The sequence below is a fragment of the Schistocerca americana genome, chromosome 6 (genome assembly GCF_021461395.2).
Source record: "Schistocerca americana isolate TAMUIC-IGC-003095 chromosome 6, iqSchAmer2.1, whole genome shotgun sequence".
NCBI lineage: Eukaryota > Metazoa > Arthropoda > Insecta > Orthoptera > Acrididae > Schistocerca > Schistocerca americana.
Window position 1 is genome coordinate 248722040 of NC_060124.1, and position 17883 is coordinate 248739922.

Consider the following 17883-nt stretch of genomic DNA (forward strand, 5'->3'; position numbering starts at 1 on the left):
TTACTACAAGATAATTCATTACATGACAGCAAGGCGATGTCCTTCCAACATGATGGATGTCCGGCACATAGTTCGCGTGCGGTTGAAGAGGTATTGAATAGCGTATTTCATGGCAGGTGGATTGGTCGTCGAAGCACCGTACCATGGCCCGCACGTTCACCGGATCTAACGTCCCCGGATTTCTTCCTGTGGGGAAAGTTGAAGGGTATTTGGTATTGTGATCCACCGACAACGCCTGACAAAATGCGTCAGCGCATTGTCAATCCATGTGCGAACATTACGGAAGGCGAACTACTCGCTGTTGAGAGGAATGTCGTTATACGTATTGCCAAATGCACTGAGGGTGACGAACAAAATTCTGAGCATTTATTGCATTAATGTGGTATTTACAGGTAATCGCGCTGTAATAGCGTGCGTTCTCAGAAATGGTAAGGTCATAAAGCTAGATGTATCACATTGGAACAACCGAATTAAAATGTTCAAACGTACCTACGTTCTGCATTTTAATTTAAAAAAACTACCTGTTAGGAACTGTTCGTCTAAAATTGTGAGCCATATGTTTGTGACTATTACAGCGCCATCTATCACAAAGCGAATAAAGTGGTCCAACTAAAATATTCATATTATTTTTCGTACTACACGAATATGTAGTAAAAAATGGTGGTTCCTATTTTAAAAATCGCAGTTGATTCTAACCTGCCACCGTAGCAGTCACGCGGTTCCGGATTGAAGCGCCTAGAACCGCTCGGCCACCGCGACCGCCTTACTTTGATGCGCTTGGCTTGTAATATTTACAATATTATTCCGTTTTGTTCTTAAAAGTCAGTCACTTTCCTTACAAAATAAAGTGAAGTTGAAGTGAGATTACTTACAAATTCAGTAAAACAGATTCGATCGCAACAGATGTTTATTTTTTTGGCATCCGGTTTCGTTCTATAATTTAGACAATCTTCAGGCCGTAGGCTCCATGGTGGCGACCGGTGGCTGTGGACGGCGCAAGATCTCTAAGAACACGGATGACAACTGCTCCGTCCGTGCTCTCACGGATCTTGCGTCGTCCCCAGCCACCAGTCGCCACCATAGAGCTTACGGCCTGAAGATTGTCTAAATTATAGACCCAAACCGGATGCCAAAAAAATTGACATCTGTTCCTATCGAGACTTTTATGAGTTTTAATATTTTACGCAGGTCACTGATTTAGGCTCCATCGGAAGAGCGCTTTCCAAAATTTTTAGATTATTTTTTATTTTCAATCAATCTGCAGTTTTTTTAATGACTGCACGAATGTGACACAATTACTTACTCTTTGGTCTGTCATTTAGTATCGGATGTTAACGTCGCCCATAGCGACGGAAAAATATTTAATGTTGTTAGATGTGTATTCCAGGGCCCCAATGAAGACTCTTATACTGGAAACTTTTCAAAGAATTTTTGAGACCACCCGCAGCGATGGTTCACCCGAGAAGAACTATGGTAACTCAAATTTTTACTGAACTTTAGTGCTCGGTTCCAGGGACTTCAGTCCGGAACCGCGCTGCTGCTACGGTCGCAGGTTCGAGTCCTGCCTGGGGCATGGATGTGAGTGATGTCCTTACGTTAGCTAGGTTTAAGTAGTTCTAAGTCTAGGGGACTAATGACCTCAGATGTTAAGTCCCATAGTGCTTAGAGCCATTTAGTGCTCGAAATTCAATCTCAAACTTTTTTTTTGGAAAAAGGGAGCCTACATAGTTCATACCAGTTGCTACCAGAGCAATAACCATTTACTTATTTTATTATTCGGCTGTTTTCTTCCTATTGTGACAGTACTGGACATTAATCTCAATGACGTGGTTTGATTGGAACAAAACAGAATGTCCATGTGAAGTTCAACAATTTATGCATACTTTTTGAAGAAACAATCATGTACAACAAAACTTAAAACTCTTAATATATAAACCCAAAAGGAGAATATATTTTTTTTTCAAGAAATCTCAGTAACTTAAATAGCTGTAGGTTGACTAATGCATTCCCCTTGCTGACTCTACAGAACAGTAAAACTTCAGTATATTTCCTTTACTCATAAAACAATAAATAATACAGGGTGCCCATCGAAGAAGTCCCTGTTTTCAGAATCAAGTACCTCGAAAACTAATATCGATAGACGAGTGCAACAAAAGGTTGTTGTGAAAGTTGTAAGAATTTTATACAGAAGTTTCGAAATAGTTCGAAAAATTGTTAACAGATGGCGATGTACGCTGTGCAGCACTTGCAGTATCAGCGTGTATAATTAAACTCGTCCTCCGCAAACAATCTTTATAGTTAAATAACAATCTTTTCGAAATGTCCACCATTCACAGTGCAAGATGGTGAAAACGAACAATGAAATTTGCGATCACGTCCTGTAGTGTCTTAATGGAAATGGATCAGATGTCACGCAGATCTCTGATTCAAACTCGTACAGTGTTGTGGGATGGTTCCGGTAGAGAGTGTCTTTCAGTGTGCCCCGTAAAAATTCGTCGTAAGGAGTCACATCGAGCGAAAAAAAAGTTCAAATGGCTCTGAGCACTGTGGGACTTAACTGCTAAGGTCATCAGTCCCCTAGAACTTAGAACTACTTAAACCTAACTAACCTAAGGACATCACACACATCCATGCCCAAGGCAGGATTCGAACCTGCGACCGTAGCGGTCGCGCGGTTCCACACTGTAGCGCCTAGAACCGCTCGGTCACCTAGGCTGGCCTCACATCGCGTGAGCATAGAGGCCAATATAATGCAGCACCAGTAAATCTGCAATAGTCGAACGCTGTGATTCTACTCCCGAAATATTCACGAAGAAAGCGAAACACTTGTTCGTTGCGATGGTCTGGCCCCATCTTGCACGAACCACTCGATTCCTGGACGACCCTGAAGCGCTAGCTGTTTGACGACATATTTTCCAAAATTCCAGAGTAATGTTACTAGTGATCGTTTTCTCGCATGAAAAAACAGCCAATAATGCCTCTGCTGCATACCGTATCCCAAACAGTAACTTTGGTGAGAATACAGTGATTTCGCTTCACATAAAAGGCGATTTTTGGAACCCCAAAATGGACGCTTTTGTTTATTCACGGTTTTATTAAGGCGGAACCGGATGCAGCCAACATCAAATCCTGTATTATTCATTACTGTGAGAATTTGGTTCGCAAAATCAGCCCTCTGTCTCACATATCGTACAGCTTTGGTCTGATGACTCTTGGTTTTGAATGAAAACGTGAGTAGGCTCTGTCTCAGTATTTTCTGCATTCTGTAGCACTTCAAACCAGTCGCTACAATAATTCTTCGTACGGATCTCCTTGTATTTTGCAGAATAATTCCAGAAACGGCGGCGCCATTTACAGGAGTAGCTACAGTTTGCCTGGGGCCAACATTCCATGCTAGATCATTCGTCATCCTATCCGCCTCCGGTAGCTGAGTGGTCAGTGCGACAGACTGTCAATTCTCAGGGCCCGGATTCGATTCCCGTCAGAGACTTTCTCCGCTCAGGGACCGGGTGTTGTGTTGTCCTAATCATTATCATTTCATCCCCATCGACGCGCAGATCGCCGAAGTGGCGTCAACTCGAAAGACTTGCACCAGGCGAGCGGTCTACCCGACGGGAGGCCCTCGTCACACGACATTTATTATTCGCCATCCTGAACTTCCGCTGGAATTTGGCAACGAGCTTGCGAATGGTTTTGTGTATCAAGGTCTTCGAATCCCTCCTCTCACGATGCATCCATCAATGCTTGAACCAACACCACCACATTCCCGTTAACCAGTGTGACTTCTGTTCCAGTTTCTCCTTGATGACCAGCTCCTGCACCTCGCCCATCTTCTGTGCCACGAGCTCAACTCTCGTAAATCCGATATTTTTGTGTCCCTCGTCATAAAGAAAGCCTAAAACCGTGTATGGCATCCCGATCTCCTTTTCCAACTTCAGACATATGCATTTCCTGCTAACTATGCCCTCCTTATTGTATCCTTCCGATCTAATTGTCCATCCTTTGTCACTATTAACCATACCAGTTCCAGTTACTTCCATCCCACTGCAGGAGTGCTCCAAGGCTTGGTCTTCTCTCCTCTGTTACCTCCTCTCCACCGTTGATACGCCCAAACCACCTCCACCAATCCCCCTGGCTCAGCACAGCTTTGCTGGCCCTCTACATTACACTCCAAAAATCCCAACGCTCCCTCTAAATCCACCTCAATCAGTTTACTTCATGGTATAACCAATGGCTCCTCAGGATCAACCCATCCGAAACCCAGCCAATAATTATAGGCTGAACCACCCACACCTTCCATGACTTCTACCTTACCATTTAAAACTGACCTATCCAGTTAATTAATATACTGAAATATCTGGGACTAACTCTACTCTCAACTGGCGACTAACGTGGAAATCTCACCTACTAACCACCCAACATAAAGGTCACAACAGCCTAAAACTACTAACAGGCTGGACTTACTATACTCCACATTATACTCTACACCTGCTATGCTCCGCCGGCCGGAGTGGCCGTGCGGTTCTATACGCTACAGCCTGGAGCCGGACGACCGCTACGGTCGCAGGTTCGAACCCTGCCTCGGGCATGCATGTGTGTGATGTCTTTAGGTTAGTTAGGTTTAAGTAGTTCTAAGTTCTAGGGGACTGATGACCTCAGAAGTTAAGTCCCATAGTGCTGAGAGCCATTTGAAACTTTTTTTTTTTTTTTTGCTATGCTCTACACCTACAGAGCCATTATGTGACCAAGACTCTACAGTGCAAATGTTCAGTTGATCTCCACCCCACCAAAGTTCCACAAGTCTCTCAAAATCATCGAACGTCGTGCACTCCATATAGCTTTCCTCATCCATTTACCTTCCCCCACATGGGTCCTCTACAATCTCATCAAATTCCCACCCCTCCACACCATCGCATCTCCTATACTATCTGCAAACTAGATTTAAACACCACATTGTCTCTCCAGTGATCACTACCCGTGGTATGCTGCTGCGCCTTTAGAAACACGTTTCACAGACCCTACACGTACATGCACTTAATATCCTACTTAGCTTGAATGAACTCCCTGTTCCGGACAGTCACATCTGTCCTGAAATTTATCCCTCATACCAACTTTATCTTTTTCGCACCTACCCCAATCCAAACCATGGCTCCTCTCTCCGTATCCCTCTCCATCCATCCCCATCCCTTTCCTCTTGCTGCGACTACCATAGTCACACACAAAACTCCGCCCCACCCTCCATCATTCTGAACTTCTGTTTTCCCACTATCGACCCCAACCCCTACCCTCATCTTTATAGTTTTCTCTGCCAATCAACCCTATGAAACATGTCCTGTCCCCCCGAAATACTTTTCTCCCAGTGCAAAGCTTCAGCGCTTTTTCGTAGAATAACTTCACCATTCTGTAACGTGTATTCGTCAACTGCCTTACCGCAGTGGTAACACACCGGTTCCTTTTAGATCACCGAAGTTAAGCGCTGTCGGGCTTGGCTAGCTCTTTGATGGGGCACCGTCCAGGTCTGCCGAGTGCTGTTGGCGAGCGCGGTGCCAATTGAGGCAATTGTGAGGCCAATTGAGGAGCTACTTGATTGAGAAGCAGCGGCATCGGTCACGAAAACTGACAGCGTCCCAGAGAACGGTATGCTGACCACAGGCCCCTCCATATCCGCGTCCAGCTGAGGCCTGAGGATGACACAGCGACTTCTCTGTACCGTTGGCTCCTCACGGTGTTTGTTTTTTGTAATGCGTTTTTAAAACGTACGTATTTTCCTTTTTTACATATCTGTCAGTAATTTTTTAATTTAAAATAGTAAATCAATCCTCATGTTCTTTGTCTCATCCTGGTTATATATTTAAAAAATTCTCTTGGCTGAAGAGCAGAATATTGAATTGCTGAGAGCCCACCCCCATCGCCCATAAGAGGCGAGGGGAATGAAACTGACAGTAAAGAAAAAAGAAGTTACGTCTTGTGTAGATACTGAGGGACTTCAAATTCTGACATGTGGCAAGCAAAATATAAGTGATGCGCTATTTTCGCCATTTTTCTAATGTACCACTGTCTTCATGGCATTTTTGTAAATTTTTTTATATTGTTTTAGCTTTTGTTGTACCACATGATAAAGGTCCAAAAACTGACATTGCAATTGGTAAATAAATACTTACTACAATTAACGGCGAATATGATATCTTTTTAAAAATAAAATATTAAGCCAGATTGGGAATCGCATACTACGTCAAGAGGCAGCTGTGTGTTCTTCTGCAAGCATCTAACGAATTTATTATTTCTGTCACGTCCCCAGTTAGACCATTGAGAGCTTCGGCAGTTTCCCACCAACTACATTTCTTTTCCTTTGGTATTTGAGCTGTGAATCCCTTGGATCCCCGAAGCACCTATGATACGATCAGTATTCAGGGACTGACAGCAACGACCATCTGAAGAAAAAATTTCTTATCGACATATGCAGGTTGCAGACTGATTTCGGAGATACAAGACATTTAATGTACATTTATTTTCGGGCTAGTGGCGCGCACGTATGTTTCTTACACATACAACATCTTTGACGTTTTACTCAGCCCTCCCTGCCTCGCTGCTTTCAACCTCTTTGCTCGGGATGTCTTTCTGCCATTAAACTAGCCCAGTGAAATAGTGCGAGGCATTTGAATACGGTAGGAGGTGCTGAAGCAAAATAGCTTTATTTAAATTTAAACAAATCATTTTATTTAAATAATCAAATTTTTTCACAGGCGTAAAATATTTAAAAACAAAGCCATAGCTGCTCACCATATTTTGAGTTACACTTATTGCAAGCAAGTAGCAGCAGAGTTTATAGAAATAACGAGCCACTGGCTGCAGAACTTAAAAACTAGGTAATGCAACAAACAAACCAGCAGCTGACGAACAGAGCTACAGTTCTACTCACAGCTATTGAGCAGAAATTAAAATAATAATAAGCAACTGGTGGGAGAATTTAATAACTAATTAATGGAATAGAAAAGCAGCAAAAGCTCGCTTGAATTGCAGGTACACCGATAGAAAGCCACTGGGGACATAATTAGAAGAATAATAACAACAGGTGGCAGAGTTTATCAAATAATTACACGCAAATAAAAAAGTAGCAACTGGCCACCAGGATTGCACATACATTTATAGAAAACCACTGGCTATTGATTTTAAAGGAATAGTAAGCAACTAGTGACAGAATTTAACAAAAAGATCCAATAAACTAAAAATACACAACTGCCAACCAGAGAACCATTTAAAAAACACTGGAAAAATATAATTTAGTACAGCACAGGTCATTCAATTGAACGGTTAGCCCACAAAAATATCGGAGCGCATACATTAACAGCCCTACAAAGCCTATTGTTACAGAATGAAAATCAAACAGTACACAACCTTCAAGCGGACATTATAAAATTACCCCTGCAAGTTTCGGACAATCAGGTGGTAACGGAAACACAATCAGAACAGAAATACACTGACGGAAAGAAATCACAATACCAAGAACTAATTACGCGACATAAACAAAAGTTGGTGGGTGTGTTTCTATATCTGAAAGAAGATGCCTTCTCAAATTCCACTCCAGTCACATAAGACTGCTCTAGTAGCGTTATTATGGGGATGCAAATCAGGTTTGCTTTAAATACACTGTATAACGCTAGATTGGACGTGGTGAGTTGATGTTAGCCAAGAAAGCTTTTAAGGCGACAAAGACGCCGATATCAACACCTGAGTTTGATTGGGGTCGTATAACAAGGGCTATGAGAAGCCGGATGTTCTTTACACGACACTGCATAAGGACATGGCAGGAATGCAGCCACTGTACATGATTGCTGGCAACGATGGTCACGAGAGAAGAAGACCGGGCTCCGGATGGCCACATGGCACTACCGAGGTGGAAGATCTTCGTATTCGTCGTATGGCTCTGGCGCATTGTACTGCATCTGCCGCAGCAGTGCAAGCAACAGTTGGCGCCACGGCGATACAACCAACTGTTACAAATCGGTTACTTCGAGGACGGCACCGAGACAGACACCTTGTAGATTTCATTCCACTGACCCCAAACCACCGCCAACCGCGACTTCACTAATGTCAAGCGAGAGCTCATTGGAGCGCAGGGTGGAGGTCTGTTGCGTATTCTGATGGAAGATGGTTCTGATTCGGTGCCAGTGATGGCCATGTGTTGCTTATATGGAGGCCAGTCGATGGCCTGAAACCAACCTCTCAGCATGCTAGACACACTGGATCCGCATCTGGAGTTAAGGTCTCTGGTGCAGTTTCGTATGACAGCAGGACCACTCTCATGGTTACCGCACGCACACTGACTGCAAATGTGTACGTCAATCTGGTGATTCAACCTGTTGTGCTGCCATTCATGAACAGCATTCCAGGGGGTGTTTTCCACCGGGCAAACGCTCGCCCACAAGCCGATGTTGTAACCCAAAGTGCTCCACAGACTGTCGACTTGTTGCTTTTGGCTGCTTGTTCACCAGGTCTGTCTCCAATCGAGCTCAAATGGTACATCATCGGACAACTCCAACGTCATCCACAAACAACATTAACTGTCGCTGTACTGACCGACCAAGTGCAACATGCATTAATCTCCAACCCACAAACTGATATCTGGCGCCTGTACAACACGTTTGCACCTTTGCATGCTTGCATTCAACATTCTGGTGGTTGCACCGGTTCACATTTGCAGTGTCTCGCTTGCAGTGTCTCACTTCGCACTTACATTAACTTGTCATCTTACAATGTTAATCACTCAAATATGCAACCTAGACAAATGTATTCTAGACTTTTCATTACTCTGCCTTAATTATTTTTTGCTGCTGCGGCTTTTTTTCGTCAGTGTATTACTCAAGAGTGGTAGAGTAAACGGCTGGCCAGACTAACTATTTGCTTGCTCATGGACAACGAAGGTTTTAGTACCAAGTGATCCATCTGTTTCATTACGCGGGTGACGAATTATATGCTAGCCCCGGCCCGGGGCCCATGAATAAACAAAATGAACAGACAGAATTACAAGGTCCACTTCCTGTAATACATGAGACACTAAAAATTATACATCCACAAAACTGTTCGACTTGGGATTAAGGGACGACCCTCCACCCATGTTGACTGGCCCACAACCGTAACATAAAACCGAGTAAGAAGAAATAAAAAACTTAAAACTGAGTAAGAAGACGGAAAATAAGTGCATGGTGCCATGTATAGATAGTTTGATAAAGATTATTTGTATTTTCCGTCTACCTATGGTCTGGACGTAAATATTGCGCACAAGTAATAGTATTTAGACTTTATTTAACGTATTTAACGGCCATTGGCTGACAATGATTTAATGCTTGAGACGATGGGTGGAACTTCCACTATGTAAGCAACGTAAACTGCATGTCATCCGCCTCCTAGAGTGGCGCCTCCTGCTCGAAAGCTTCAGCAGACACCCACGGGTACAGTTGCCTTCTTTTTACAAATCTGTTCATGTGCTATGTTTATATTTGTGCCTGTAGTTTACATTCCTCTAAGTACATTCATGTTACTCTCTTCATAGAGTAAGCGGTCTGATGGTGACCAGAACAGTTGTCGATACAGGTTACCATTAAGTAAATAAACACCTACATGCGGTTGGGACTCTTTTACTATACAAAATATTACTTAATAATCAACCTGACGTCCTGACGTACCTATTTCACTGATTCTGCTACGCTCCAGACACGATTTTTAGTAACCACGACGGGGAACACACAGACGGGCAGATTACGAAACGACATAAAAGTCTTAAAGCAAAATTGTCAGCACATTTTCTGAGAATCGTCACGGGAATCAACAGCAAGCCCGGACTGCTAGCAAGCGGGTGCTCCCGTCATCCAGCTGTGGTTCAGGAATCAACGGGAACCACAGGCAGCCCTTAGGACCAACGATCGGAACTTGATTGACAGGTATCAAACCCTGCCACCACAGCCTACACAGGGTTCCTCCCGAGATGCAGACTCGAGCACAAGTAACGGTTTAACTGCCACGTCAGAACACGTTTTCCAGCGGACGATACTGACTGCCCAAGAGGCAACAACCGGCGCATCATTACAGCACTGACTGGTGTTTGGACGCATAACTGCCGCCCAAGCCTCGAGTCGCACCGGCCACAACCATACTACTCTTACTCGCGGCTCACGGCCTGTCCGGAACTTACTGACAAGGGGAGGCCACGACGTTTGGAACGTGCATTTACTGCAAACTTCGTACACTCGTAGTACTCCATGAGGACAACAAAATGTGTAAGAGGTAGCGCGTACTTCTCAAGCGTTATTGAGAAAATCGCAAGATAATTTCGGTCGTCGATTATATATCTGTGTGTTGCCATTTTAACCATAAAGCGGCGTTAGCCGAGTGGGATCGGTACGGTAGCTCAGCGTGTTCGGTCACCGCGATAGCTTCCCTTCATAATATAGAAACTGAGCAAACGGATTATCGAACAAACTGACGGGTGTTAGCGGACGTCCGCCCTGATCAAATTCAACGAACAGTGTAGCACAAAATGTGTTTTTTTTTTTTTTTTTTTTTTTAAGTGTTTGGTGATCAAGCAGCTGAATCGCTGGATCGAGTTCCGTTCGTCAGTTTTTTTTTTTTTTATTTTCAACATAGTCGTTTTTCTTTATTATTTATATTACAATTGATATAATCGAGCAAATACGTGTAATCGGATGAACTTTTATTAAATTTACAATGTCATTTGGCAGTGTACTTATTTTTATCATTACAAATAATGTAATATTCATAACTATCGACTAGTAAACGACCAAACGCATAAAGTGATACTGAAAATGTATGCTTGTCCGTGATTTGAGAAATCCCTTATACCTGGAAGGAGCCCGAAACGACTTGTTACATCCAAGGTTTGACCGGCACAGACGGCTTTCGAAAGATGTACAACTAATTGTCGCTTTTGACATTACAATTTGCAGGATGGTATTTTTCGTAAAAACATGGAAAACATAAAGTTAAACGGCACGAGGTGCATTGAATAAATGCTACATTTCCGCATACGCGAGGTCTTTTGACGATTTCCGTGGAAAAACAAACCTCGTTAACATTTTCAAAAACCTTTCTTTCAGACGATAGTTTGGAAGCAAACCATGCATAACGCAGTATTTCCTTAAAAATCGGCGCTGATAATTTGTTATGCAGTATCGAGTGTATTTTAATAACGTCTTCCGAGAAGCAATTTCTCGCTCTCTCTCGATTAAATACGAACAGTTTTGAAGACACGGACAAGCATACATTTTCAGTATCACTTTATGCGTTTGGTCGTTTACTAGTCGATAGTTGTGAATATTATATTATCTGTGATAATAAAAAATAGTATATTGCCAAATAACATTGTAAATTTAATAAAAGCTTATCAGATTACACGTATTTTTCGCATTATATCAATTATAATATAAATAGTAAAGAACATGACTGTGTTGAAAATAAAAACAACTGACTAAGGGAACTCGATTCCAGAGATCCAGCGGCTTGAACGCCAATCACTTTTCTTTTTTTTAAAAAAAAACCATTTTGTACTATATGGTTCGCTGAATTTGTTCAGGGCGGACGTCTGATGGTGCCCGTTCAGTTTGTTCGTTCACCCGTTCGCTCAGAATTTTTATGAGAAAGGGAAACTAACGTTCTGACCGAACACGCTGAGCTACCGTGCCGGCACCACTAAGCTGCAGCCGCTTCATGGTCGAAATCTCCACGGAAAGATACATATTTGACGACCGAAATTATCTTCCGATTTCCTCAGTAACGTTTGAGAAGTACGCGCTACTGCTTACACATTTTGTTGTCCTCACGGAGTACTACGAGTGTACGAAGTTTACAGTAAATCTGCGTTCCAATCGTCGTGGCCTCCCCCTTGTGAGACAGCTGACAACAGCGGTTGCCCTTAAATCCCGCGTCACAGCGCGCGACCTCCCGTCTGGTGGCGGATCAACCGCCCGATCCACTGCCACAATCAGTGGTGCTGCCAACCTAAGGCACCCACCGTGCGAAAAGGAAAGATACCCCGCACGGCAGAGAGAAACATCCGTTAACTGTATTTTTACATATCTACACTAATGAAGATTACGCATATAAGGTGTATCTTTTGCGGCTTCTGTGATTGTACAAGGATAAGTTAAAAAAATTATACGCTCTGTGGCTATACCTTTTATTACAATACAAATAGGACACGTACGTTAACCTCATTTTTCAATATAGTCTCCCTGTTTTCAACGAACTTAGTCCATCGTTGCACAAGCTTCGTGATGACTCAGAAAAGAAGGTTTTCAGCTGAGCAGGAAGCCACGCATGCACCGCGTCCTTCACTTTGTGAGGGGTCCACTTGTACGTGGAGCTCGATTTTGTAATATATTTCATGAAAAATGACATGAAATGGTTATCACGTGTAGAATCGATTGTAAGTAGGGGCGCGCGGAGCGCAGTAGCAGTTGCCGTTGGACTAGCTGTTAAAGGTAGGATGTAAGACTTACAGCTAATGGCTAGCTGTGAGAGTTTAGCTGTTGGCCTGTGGAGGCCGCATAATATAGATTTGTAAGGTAATGAATTTTTTTTCTTTTTATCAGGATTACAAAACACACAAAATATTACAAAATGGTTCAAATGGCTGTGAGCACTATGGGACTTAACATATATGGTCATCAGTCCCCTAGAACTTAGAACTGCTTAAACCTAACTAACCTAAGGACATCACACAACACCCAGTCACCACGAGGTAGAGATAATCCCTGACCCCGCCGGGAATCGAACCCGGGAACCCGGGCGCGGGAAGCGAGAACGCTACCTCACGACCAAGAGCTGCGAACAAAAAAATATTACAAATCAGGTATATGTAATCAACCTATTCATTATGTGATACATTAAATCTGATCTCAAATACTTGGTTCTTAAATTCATGAGTCAGTACCGTAAAATTAGCAAGATACATATTGCGTCGCTGCATAATTAAAACAAAGTATACAAAATTTCATCACCTTACAAAACTGTATTATGCTGCGTTCATTGGCCAACAACTAAATTCTCACAGCTAGCCACTAACTTCAAGCCTTACATCCTACCTTTAACATAGTGCAACGGCAACTGCTACCGCGCTCCGCGCGCCCCTACTTACAATCGATCCTGCCAGTCAGGCAACATCTTTGGTTCAGTGGTGTCAAAGATATAATCTCTTCTACATGTGATAACCATTCGTGTCATTTTCAATTAAATATATTACAAAACCTGGCTACAGGTACAAGTGGACCCCTAACAGCTTCTCGCTCCGAGGTGAATCGACAGCCCCTTAATACATCTTGGGGTGGACCACACAAATGGTAGTCGGAAGAGAAAAGATGAGGACTATATGGAACATACTTAACACTCATGTTTCCGGAGTGTTTCAGCAGTGTGGGCAGCGGTATGTGGACGAACATTGTCGTGAAACAACACAACACCGTCCGACAGCAATGCTCGGCACTTCCTTCGAACTGCGGGCTTTACTCTGTCAGTAAGCATCTCGTTGTAACTATAACGCGCACTGTTCATTGTAGTCCCATTCTCCTGATAATGTTCCAGTACTTGGTCTGGTGCAAAAAAAATTTTAAAAAAGAGGTTGTTGTTGTTGTTGTTGTGGTCTTCAGTCCTGAGACTGGTTTGATGCAGCTCTCCATGCCACTCTATCCTGTGCAAGCTTTTTCATCTCCCAGTACCTACTGCAACCTACATCCTTCTGAATCTGCTTAGTGTATTCATCTCTTGGTCTCCCTCTACGATTTTTACCCTCCACGCTGCCCTCCAATACTAAATTGGTGATCCCTTGATGCCTCAGAACATGTACTACCAACCGATCCCTTCTTCTGGTCAAGTTGTGCCACAAACTTCTCTTCTCCCCAATCCTATTCAATACTTCCTCATTAGTTATGTGATCTACCCATCTAATCTTCAGCATTCTTCTGTAGCACCACATTTCGAAAGCTTCTATTCTCTTCTTGTCCAAACTATTTATCGTCCATGTTTCACTTCCATACATGGCTACACTCCATACGAATACTTCCAGAAATGACTTCCTGACACTTAAATCAATACTGGATGTTAACAAATTTCTCTTCTTCAGAAACGCTTTCCTTGCCATTGGCAGCCTACATTTTATATCCTCTCTACTTCGACCATCATCAGTTATTTTGCTCCCCAAATAGCAAAACTCCTTTACTACTTGAAGTGCCTCATTTCCTAATCTAGTTCCCTCAGCATCACCCGACTTAATTAGACTACATTCCATTATCCTTGTTTTGCTTTTGCTGATGTTCATCTTATATCCTGCTTTCAAGACACTGTCCATTCCATTCAACTGCTCTTCCAAGTCCTTTGCTGTCTCTGACAGAATTACAATGTCATCGGCGAACCTCAAAGTTTTTATTTCTTCTCCATGAATTTTAATACCTACCCCGAATTTTTCTTTTGTTTCCTTTACTGCTTGCTCAATATACAGATTGAACAACATCGGGGAGAGGCTACAACCCTGTCTTACTCCCTTCCCAACCACTGCTTCCCTTTCATGTCCCTCGACTCTTATAACTGCCATCTGGTTTCTGTACAAATTGTAAATAGCCTTTCGCTCCCTGTATTTTACCCCTGCCACCTTCAGAATTTGAAAGAGAGTATTCCAATCAACATTGTCAAAAGCTTTCTCTAAGTCTACAAATGCTAGAAACGTAGGTTTGCCTTTCCTTAATCTTTCTTCTAAGATAAGTCGTAAGGTCAGTATTGCCTCGCGTGTTCCAGTGTTTCTACGGAATCCAAACTGATCTTCCCCGAGGTTGGCTTCTACTAGTTTTTCCATTCGTCTGTAAAGAATTCGTGTTAGTATTTTGCAGCTGTGACTTATTAAGCTGATAGTTCGGTAATTTTCACATCTGTCAACACCTGCTTTCTTTGGGATTGGAATTATTATATTCTTCTTGAAGTCTGAGGGTATTTCGCCTGTTTCATACATCTTACTCACCAGATGGTAGAGTTTTGTCAGGAGTGGCTCTCCCACGGCCGTCAGTAGTTCCATTGGAATATTGTCTACTCCGGGGGCCTTGTTTCGACTCAGGTCTTTCAGTGCTCTGTCAAACTCTTCACCCAGTATCGTATCTCCCATTTCATCTTCATCTACATCCTCTTCCATTTCCATAATATTGTCCTCAAGTACATCGCCCTTGTATAGACCCTCTATATACTCCTTCCACCTTTCTGCTTTCCCTTCTTTGCTTAGAACTGGGTTTCCATCTGAGCTCTTGATATTCATACCAGTCATTCTCTTATCTCCAAAGGTCTCTTTAATTTTCCTGTAGGCGGTATCTATCTTACCCCTAGTGAGATAGGCCTCTACATCCTTACATTTGTCCTCTAGCCATCCCTGCTTAGCCATTTTGCACTTCCTGTCGATCTCATTTTTGAGACGTTTGTATTCCTTTTTGCCTGTTTCACTTACTGCATTTTTATATTTTCTCCTTTCATCAATTAAATTCAATATTTCTTCTGTTACCCAAGGATTTCTACTAGCCCTCGTCTTTTTACCTACTTGATCCTCTGCTGCCTTCACTACTTCATCCCTCAAAGCTACCCATTCTTCTTCTACTGTATTTATTTCCCCCATTCCTGTCAATTGCTCCCTTATGCTCTCCCTGAATCTCTGTACAACCTCTGGTTCTTTCAGTTTATCCAGGTCCCTTCTCCTTAAATTCCCACCTTTTTGCAGTTTCTTCAGTTTTAATCTACAGGTCATAACCAATAGATTGTGGTCAGAGTCCACATCTGCCCCTGGAAATGTCTTACAATTTAAAACCTGGTTCCTAAATCTCTGTCTTACCATTATATAATCTATCTGATACCTTTTAGTATCTCCAGGGTTCTTCCACGTATACAACCTTCTTTCATGATTCTTAAACCAAGTGTTAGTTATGATTATGTTGTGCTCTGTGCAAAATTCTACCAGGCGGCTTCCTCTTTCATTTCTGTCCCCCAACCCATATTCACCTAATATGTTTCCTTCTCTCCCTTTTCCTACACTCGAATTCCAGTCACCCATGGCTATTAAATTTTCGTCTCCCTTCACAATCTGAATAATTTCTTTTATTTCATCATACATTTCTTCAATTTCTTCGTCATCTGCAGAGCTAGTCGGCATATAAACTTGTACTACTGTAGTAGGTGTGGGCTTCGTATCTATCTTGGCCACAATAATGCGTTCACTATGCTGTTTGTAGTAGCTTACCCGCATTCCTATTTTCCTATTCATTATTAAACCTACTCCTGCATTCCCCCTATTTGATTTTGTGTTTATAACCCTGTAGTCACCTGACCAGAAGTCTTGTTCCTCCTGCCACCGAACTTCACTAATTCCCACTATATCTAACTTCAACCTATCCATTTCCCTTTTTAAATTTTCTAACCTACCTGCCCGATTAAGGGATCTGACATTCCACGCTCCGATCCGTAGAACGCCAGTTTTCTTTCTCCTGATAACGACATCCTCTTGAGTAGTCCCCGCCCGGAGATCCGAATGGGGGACTATTTTACCTCCGGAATATTTTACCCAAGAGGACGCCATCATCATGTAATCATACAGTAAAGCTGCATGCCCACGGGAAAAATTACGGCTGTAGTTTCCCCTTGCTTTCAGCCGTTCGCAGTACCAGCACAGCAAGGCCGTTTTGGTTATTGTTACAAGGCCAGATCAGTCAATCATCCAGACTGTTGCCCTTGCAACTACTGAAAAGGCTGCTGCCCCTCTTCAGGAACCACACGTTTGTCTGGCCTCTCAACAGATACCCCTCCGTTGTGGTTGCACCTACGGTACGGCTATCTGTATCGCTGAGGCACGCAAGCCTCCCCACTAACGGCAAGGTCCATGGTTCATGGGGGGGGGGGGGGGGGGGTAAGAGGTAAGAGGTAAGCAGCAGTATTCTTGCGGGCAGTTGTGCTTTGAACTTATTCCTGCCGGATGAGGATAGTTGTGAATGTTTCCATTCCTTAATCTGCCGTTCACTCTCCGGCTCGTAATGATGAAGCCCATGTTTAGTCTCCAGTGATGATTGTTGTCCAAGCGCGTTTGTTTACGCAACAGTGTGAGTTGTTTCGGGACCCGCCTTGTACAGACTTTGTGAAACCCAAGTATATTCTGGATGATTTCCAACGCAAAACCTAACTAATCAGGGGACGGTGTGCTGCTTCACCAACAGTTATTCTTGTGGCTACCAGAACCATGTCTCGTGCACGCTCAGTATTGTAATTTGTAGCCGCGGGTGGTCTTCCTGCTCATTTCTCATGCATAATATTTGTGCAACCATTTTCGAATTTTGTAATCCATTCGCAGACACTCCGTTACGGCAACGCAATGTTCCCGTGTTGCGCCGAAAGTCTCTGATGGACTGCTGCTCCCGATATACGTTCCGATCCCAAAAACCGGATCACCGCTCGTTGTTCCTCTTTGGTGCTAACTTCTAATGGAGCGGCCACGATCTGCCTGCAACAAAAGGTAGACAAACGAAGGAATCAGTATGAAACTTTCATAGCAGTACCACAACAGCATAACAATAAAATAAACGAGGACAGAGGTCAGTATGGACAGCGTAAGAAGAGTTATGTCAACATTGCACTAATTTTTGACATACCCTAGTAGTGCCCCTCCTGCTGTCGAAGAATACCGCTGGCTCTTTCCGACACGTCGAATTCCTGATAGTACAATGTTTACCAGAGTGCTTACCAGATTTTTCAGCACATAACGTGAAACAGGTATTCTTACAAGTTCCCATCTTTCTACTGAACCTGTAGTTCAACAACCTATGCAGCAACAGCAACACATTGTTGACGTACTTGAAT